The 8109-nt window shown below is 45.7% G+C and overlaps 1 non-coding gene across 1 annotated transcript; it reads right to left on the bottom strand.

Annotated features, from left to right (window-relative positions):
• Positions 1–578: 578 nt before the first annotated feature.
• TRNAE-UUC lies at positions 579–650 on the bottom strand. The gene has a single exon. It is a non-coding gene; the product is annotated as a tRNA-Glu (tRNA).
• Between the last annotated feature and the right edge of the window lie 7459 nt (positions 651–8109).

The following is an 8109-nucleotide window of genomic DNA, read 5'->3' as shown; positions in this document are numbered from 1 at the left end:
GTCCACCTTTGACGCCGTTATGACCATTTAACCCTTCAGCCTAAATCACTTCATTGGACTACATTTGGAAGATCTTGGTCAGAAGTATGTTGTGTGGCATAAGAACACGAGGCCTGATAGAAGATGAGGCACAGCTTCACTGGAAAGAAGAAGTTAAGCTTCTGGATGGGATAATGGAAAAGCGCCTATTATTCACATGAAGACAGCAGATGAGTTCCTCTTTGCACCGCTACCTTGGCAGATGACACAGAAAAAGCCTCGTATCATCCCTTCGGGAAGCCCGGCCAGGGATACTTAGCACTATACTAACGAGGAGGAAGAGCAGGAGGGCTGCTCGGGTGGTGGAGTAGTCACCTTTCCTTTGCCTTCTGTGTGCAGATTCTAGGAGAGAGGAACACTGCTGCTTAACTGAGCGTGCATCCTTTCAATCAAACCTTTTAGCTCATTGCAGGGATGGTGGAGAAAGACCCATATATTATCCACATTTTGCTGTGCTAAAAGGAGGGAGAAGGAACTGAAAGATCTGCTCTTCTATTCTCAGTGTAGGCTGGTGCTAGTAAGTAAGAAAAGATAAATTTTTCCCATATCGGGAGTTGAACCCAGGCCGCCTGGGTGAAAACCAGGAATCCTAACCGCTAGACCATATGGGAGAGATGCTTGAGAAGAAGGCTACTGTCAATAGCTGCAGAATATAATAGGCTACCCCTGCCAGGCAATGGGTCACTACTGGTTGTGTGAGTTGGGAGGGGTGCTATGGCCTGCTGTCCTCCATCTTCTCAGGTGGATCTCTTGGCTGCTGGCTACAAACCTCAGACGAATAAAGGCTTGCCTTTTCCACTACTAAACATCTGTTTTCAACTGTTTTGCGTGGAAATATTGTTTGACTAAGTACATAGTTTAGGAAAGCCATTTACAATCCCTTTCTAGACTTGCATCGTTTTTTGGTTTTTCTTTTTCTTAACAAGACTCTTAGGTTTTCTAGAATAGCCCAGGCTGCCCGCATTCACGGTGCTTAAGAGTGCACGTGTGGACTATACACAAATATTGTTTTCTGTATTCATTTGAAATGGAATCCAGTTTGACCTCTGGAACGAAACACTCAGTTGGCTGTATTTTTCTCGCCGTGCATCACAGCTAAGATCATCAAGAAAACGTGGTAGGGCTGTGGATACGTTAGCGCATATTCAGTCCGTTAGCGCACCTTCAGACCTTAAGTGCGTACTGTACACGCACATCAATGTACACATTAAAGGTGCACTAAGCTATTTAAAGCGCATTCAAAAATCTGAAAGCCACATGAACTGAAAAGAGCCTGCAGACTTTTCTCCCTGTGCATAATTACAATGATAGGCTACTGGTAAAGGAAACGTTTTCCTACTTCTTTCATGCGCGAGGGGCCCTTTGTTCTACAGAGGAGTACCATTGTATCCGTCAAATCTGACATTTCACGGCATCAAATGCAGGCAATATTGGTCAGATTGGATAAACCAAGTGGTCGTTAAAGACTCACGTCTTCTAATTGTCTATGAAGAGAAAAGTACCACAAATTTGGTGTGTAAAAAACAACTCGTGCACACATGATGCAGATTTCTGTTAAATGGCTCCTCCACAATCCTCCCCTGAAACTTTGCCGCCCTACTATTTATTGACCCCTCTTTCTCCTCCCCTAGCCTCCAAACTGCTGGAATGGCTGTTTAGCCCCGCTGCCTTCCCCCATTGGCGTCTCAACACACTCTCGACTCACTTCAACCTGCATTTCCTTCTCTACATTCCACTGAGATCTTCTTACGAGATCTCCAGTGACTAGCCGCTCCTTACGGGTCTAGTCCAGATTGATGACTCTCCATTACAGCGTGTTGAAAACTGGTCCATGTGATTTGTCCACCTTTGACGCCGTTATGACCATTTAACCCTTCAGCCTAAATCACTTCATTGGACTACATTTGGAAGATCTTGGTCAGACGTATGTTGTGTGGCATAAGAACACGAGGCCTGATAGAAGATGAGGCACAGCTTCACTGGAAGGAAGAATTTAGCTTCTGGATGGGATAATGGAAAAGCGCCTACTGTGCTAGCTTACCTCACTGTCTGCTGAGCAATTGAGAGACCATGCAGTTACATACATTAACCACTTGATGGCACTCTTGACTAAGTCAATTACTCAGTATAGCCATTTATAGTTCATAGAATAGAACCTAAATCAGTACTATTCATTATTCCCTTTTCATAGGTCATCCTGTAGACCTGTACAGTTACTGAGATTCCACTTGTCCCTTCTTTATATTTCACTTCTAAAGACAGAGCAAGCATGTGAGGGGAATACTTTAGACAGGGATAGGTGACATTACAGAGCCAGCAAGAGCTGAAATTAGAGTTTTGTGGGGACATTCACATTTGTAAGACTCACCTGGTTTCTAAGACTTACCACATTTCCTTGCTAGTCATCTTGACTTTTCAACAGGAGCTGACTCAGATTTGCAAATCTTGACAGATCAGGGAGGGATGGGCAAGAATATGTGTAACCTAACCTGTGACTTTTGGTAACAGTCTTAAGAAGCAGGTACACATTGACTTAACACAGCTGCACCTAGAAGGGATACAGCTCCACAGCTGATCCTGAAAACAACAGCCTCTGGGGTGCCTGGGGAACTAGGGTAACAGAAAACAAAGGATGCCAGGGGTAGGAGAGAAAAGAGAGCTGGCTGGAAGGGGTGGGGAAAGTAAGAGAGAGTGTATGTTGGATAGAGGAGGTTGAGAGAGCAAAGATGTTGGACAGAAGGGGACAGATAGGGGGAGACGGATGGAAGGAGGAAAAGAAAGAGGAAATGGATATAGGGAGAGAGACGCTGAGTGCAAGGAGGAGAGAGGAGACATTGGATGGCAGGGAGAAGCTGGATGGAAGGTCCCTGATGAAACCACTTATTTTTAACTTGACAATACGAAGGAGTCAGTGTGTTGATGGTATTCGGTATTCATGCGGCTGCTTTGCAGAATTTGTCTGTTATTTACCGTTATTGTTAATAAAACAGATTTAAACATAAAAGCAACATGTCACACCCTCATATCTGGGGGCGTGCTTTGGGGGGGTGTCTGCCAGTGGGAGGCATCAGTGACTGGCAGGATAGAGGCGTGGGGTCCTTTGCTCCCAGCAGCATGGCTTCATTTCCTTCCCATGTGCGTCTCCGTAGCGCTGGGAGAGGACTCCGTGGGAGAGGACTCAGCCCCTGCGTTTTTGATGGTGTCAGCCTGTTGTGATGTCAACTACATGCTCTCTTTTCTGCCAGCTCCATGGCTTGCTCAGGGCTTCAGCAACAGCTTTTGGCTGCTTCTGTGTGAGACATTTCATTTGTCTAACTGCTTTAACCTGATCTGACCATGCTGCCTGCCCTGACCCTTGCTGACTTCTGACCATGCGGTTTGCTGCCTGCCTTGACCTGAGCTAACTCCTGACCACCCTGTCTGCTGCCTGCCTTGACCTGAGCTGACTTTTGACCATGCTGAGTGCTGCCTTTTTTGACTTGGGCTGCCTTCTGATCATGTTTTCTGCAGTCTGCCTTGTTTCTCTCCTTGAGCAATGCCTGCCTCCAGACATCAACATTTCTTGGCTGTGGCCTAGTCTCACTGGCTGCCTGAACCTGGGGGCTCAACCTTCGGGAAACGGCAGTTGGTCGAGGTGAAGAACCCAGGGGTTTGTGCGCTGTCTCTATATTAGCTGCTAGGTCATTCTATCCAGTGCTCCTTTTCAAGTACTGTTCAGTGGTTAGTACTTGACTCGGATGGAAAAAAAATATCCAGAGTTAAGTTTTCTAGAAGAGAAATTTTGTCTGACCAGACTACAGTCTCGCTGGGGTTTAGTATCATCAAGCAAGCCTGACAGTATGCCACTTGACCTAAGGCCTACCAAGTCACTGCTCCCCCTCCATCCCCCCCATGGTATCTTTCCCCCATGATTGGGTATATCTCTCTTTTTCTTAACCACTCCACATCCCTGCATCTACCTTTTAATGCATCTGGTAGATGGCAGTGGCAGGAAGACACACCTCTGGCTGCCCCAGAGCCTTCCCTCTGATACATCCTGTGTCCTTCCTGCCCATCTGCCCCCCCCCCCCCCCCACCCCAGATGCAACTTCTATTTCTGCATAGACAGGACATGTCAGAGAGAGGGCTCTGAATGGAGCAGGCAGCGGTTGTGAAGCCTTGCTGCTGCCGGCAACCTTCACCAGAGACACTGCATGGGATAAACATAAAGGAATCCTGTTCAGAAGGAATGGATCCTCAGGAGCTTAGCTGAGATTGGGTGGCAGAGCCAGTGGTGGGAGGCGGGGCTGGTGGTTGGGAGGTGGGGATAGTGCTGAGCAGACTTATACGGTCTGTGCCAGAGCTGGTGGTGGGAGGCGGGACTGGTGGTTGGGAGGCGGGGATAATGCTGGGCAGACTTATACGGTCTGTGCCAGACCCGGTGGTGGGAGGCGGGGCTGGTGGTTGGGAGGCGGGGATAGTGCTGGGCAAACTTATATGGTCTGTGCCCTGAAGAGGACAGGTACAAATCAAAGTAGGGTATACACAAAAAGTAGCACATATGAGTTTATCTTGTTGGGCAGACTGGATGGACCATGTAGGTCTTTTTCTGCCGTCATCTACTATGTTACTATGTTACATTGGATGGCAGGGAGAAGCTGGATGGAAGGGAGGATAGAGGGGGAGAAGCTGAATGGGAGCGATAGTGGTGGAAAATACTGGATGCAAGGAGAGGGAGAGACTGGGCTGGTTTGAATATTTGGTTGTCATTTAATAAAATATTTTTTTACTGATCTGCTTTTTTGTCTTTCCATCTTGGAGTTTGCAGATCGTTTGCCTTGCTGTTTTCTTAAAATTACTTGTGGGACAGGGTGGAGTTCTTCTGCCCACCCATCTTAGGCCCAGGCCCACCCAAAATTGGGTGTCTGGCTACACCCCTGAAAGGAGGGCGCCAACTTTTTCCCTTCTGAGGCAGTACTGGGACAGTTCTGGCAGAAGATCATATTGGCTGGCAGGCACTGTGAGGGGAGAGGAGATGCACTGCCCCCCCAGTCCACCCCTGGGTTCCCCTAAAAAATCCAATGCTGGCTACGCCCCTGATAAGAACTGTAATAATGCAAAGTAATGAATAAAGTTAAGAAGTTAGAAAGAGACAAGAGCAGAGGAAAAGAACAAAAAGGGAAGAAATTAGAAAATACGACACAAGCAAGTCAGTAAAGTAACAGAAGGTATGAAATGAAAATGAAAGAAGGTGATCATGTATTGACAATGAATGTGACTATGGGACAGACAAAATATAAAACCACTCTTCCATGATTGCATCATGTATAAACTGTTTTTATGTGGCTGGAATTATGGCAAATTGCCAACTGCTCTGTTTGAAATGCCAGTGTTTAATCATGAAAGGGTGTAACCCGCACAGTGGCAGGTGTGGTTCTGGCTGTCTTGATGGGCAGACTAGATGGACTGTGCAGTTCTTTATCTGTTGCTGTTTACTGTGCTACTATGACAAGAAGAGAACAAGAAAAGTATGGGAAAGATAAAGGAAAAAGACTATATGCAAATTATATAAAGAAAGAGAAAAAGTACAAGAAAAAGTAAACCAGAGAGAAATAAACTGATGGAAACAATAAGGGTGGAATTCTATAACTGGACACCACAATATAGGTGCCTCGATGCCACACACTGAGCACTAATTCTATAAAGATATCTGGGTGCCAAGAATCCATTATAGAATACTATAGCAAGTTGGCATCAGTGCACCTACATTTTGGAGCACCCACCTATGCCAGGTCAATGGCAGGTGTAAATAAGCACATCTAAGCAGGGGTGTAGCTACGTGGGGCCACGGGGGCCTAAGCCCCTGTATATTTTGCCCTGGACCCCCCTGCTGACAACCCTCTCGACCCCCCCTCCCGCCACCAACCCGCCGTCGCTGTCTGCTACCTTTGCTGGCGACAACATAAGATTCAGAAACAGAACGAAGGAAGAAGAGGACCTCGACTGGCGGGGGTTGGGGTCCCCCACCAGCAAAGGTAGGTGACGGCGGGGGAGGGTTGGCGGCGGGAGGGGGGATTAAGAGGGTCGTCGGCAGGGGGTCAAAGTTGTTGTTGGTGGTGGCGGCGGGGGGATGTTAGCAATGGTGCTGGCGCCGCCGGGGGGGGGGGCTAAAATGTGCTCCCTCACCTCGGACTCTGGACCCCCCTCCTGCCGAAATCTGGCTACGCCCCTGCATCTAAGTACTCCATGCAATGAGCATAACTGATAGTATTCTATAAGCTGAAGACACGCCTATGCCTCTCCTGTGCTCCACCCATCTGTATGCCCACCTTGCAGTTATGCGCTGGCTAAGGGCTCCTTTTACAAAACAGCAGTACACATACTTCCGCTCTGCTGCATGTCATTTCGGCACTACTACTGGGCTACTGCAGAGCCCAGCGATAATGCCTGCCCCCAACAAGGTTCCTGTGGTGAGCTGTGCAGCCAATCAGATCAAGCTATGCAAATCTCTGTAGAAGATGGCTTTGCCAAATTGAGCCCAGCGCAGCTCAAACACAGTTAAAACAGTCAAAATTATCCCAAGGACACCCCTCGTTTTCATTTTTAACATCATACAACACCTTATAGCTATGCTTTGAAGAGAATTATGTGAAAATCTGCACTTTTAAACCCCAAAGAGAAACTCACAATTTAAAGTGTTTTACATATCAAACTTCCTCAAAGAAGGTCACAGCACCACTTAGGACCTCTGGGCACTTGAATTCTAGAACTTATATTCATACACAGCAATCAAAACATTTTAAAACAATTGATCTTATATACAAGGTCCTTGTGTCATTTTGGACTATTTCTGGGCTGCCTTGAGCCCCCCCCCACCCCTTGAAGCGAGCTTCCCCCTTCAGGTAAACAAAATAATATTTAACCGCAGGTTACATGAAACAATCAGATTTACTATATATAAGTACAATTTTAAAAATAATTAATTAGGTTGAAACTGGGAGCATTTAACGTCTTTTTTTGCCTTTGCCTACACCAATGGTCTGTGAGAACTTGCTCCTTTCAGTTTTGTGGAATGCAGTGGTATATTATAAAAATGCACTTACTTTTTTATAAACTGTGTTTTTGTTTGTTTGTTTGTTTGTTTACTTTACTTGTTTTGGATTGCTTGGGTCCTGCTGATCTGTCCATTTGTTGTCTGGAATTTTGGAAAATGGAAATGAGAAAATAAAAATTAAATTTTGGATGTACTCTGTAGAAGTTGTTGTTTACTTGTGCAGTGTGTATGGACCAATCAGGAAACAGGCGATCCTCATTGAAATTTGGCCATATGTATTTATATAGAATAGTGTAGAAAAATGAACAAATACAGAGTTTATAACTGCCGTTTCTACCAGCTTCAATATTTTTAAGCTGTTTTAGTGATATTCAATTTTATTTCATGATATTTATATCTACATATGGGAAGCTTTCAAATACATTAAAAAGCTGTCAAATACGTACAAAAAGAAAAAAAAATCTTTTGTCCTCCACCTTTTAATGCACTGCCTATCCAACTGGATCAGGTTTAGACTTTTTACAGATGGACCCCGCATAAGCAGTCCGTTATTTCTTATAATCTTTTGTTATTGTTTTAATAGTGTTTGCTATTGTTTTGGGTGAATTTTCAACCTGGACCCACAAGGACAACTAACTTCTCCAGATGAGATTTAGCCGAAAGAAGTAGCTTATATTGTTTGGGGTCAACAAATATATAAGACTTACTATGGTGAGTAAAATCATATTTACAAGGAAACCTCTATAAGAAGTAGACACCTTTCCGTTCCCTCCCACACTGCAGCCTGTCTCCTCTTTTCCCTTCCACAAATGTGCAGCCTGTCTCCCCTCCTCCCTTCCCTCCCAGGTATCTGCAGCCTGTATCCTCTCTCCTTCAGGTCTAATCTTCTCTCCTACCTTCCTCCACCCATTCCTCGAGCCTCTCTCTCCTCTCTGCTCCTACTCCGATTCTTTCAAACTTTGTGTTGCCAGCAGCTTATAACATGCATTCCTCTGGCCATCCCGAGGCTTTCCCTCTGCCTTGTCCCTCCCACATGA

The sequence above is a fragment of the Microcaecilia unicolor genome, chromosome 2, assembly GCF_901765095.1.
Source record: "Microcaecilia unicolor chromosome 2, aMicUni1.1, whole genome shotgun sequence".
In the NCBI taxonomy this organism is placed as follows: Eukaryota; Metazoa; Chordata; class Amphibia; order Gymnophiona; family Siphonopidae; genus Microcaecilia; species Microcaecilia unicolor.
The sequence above is the reverse complement of the archived record's forward strand: the minus strand, read 5'-3'. Positions and strand labels throughout refer to the sequence as shown.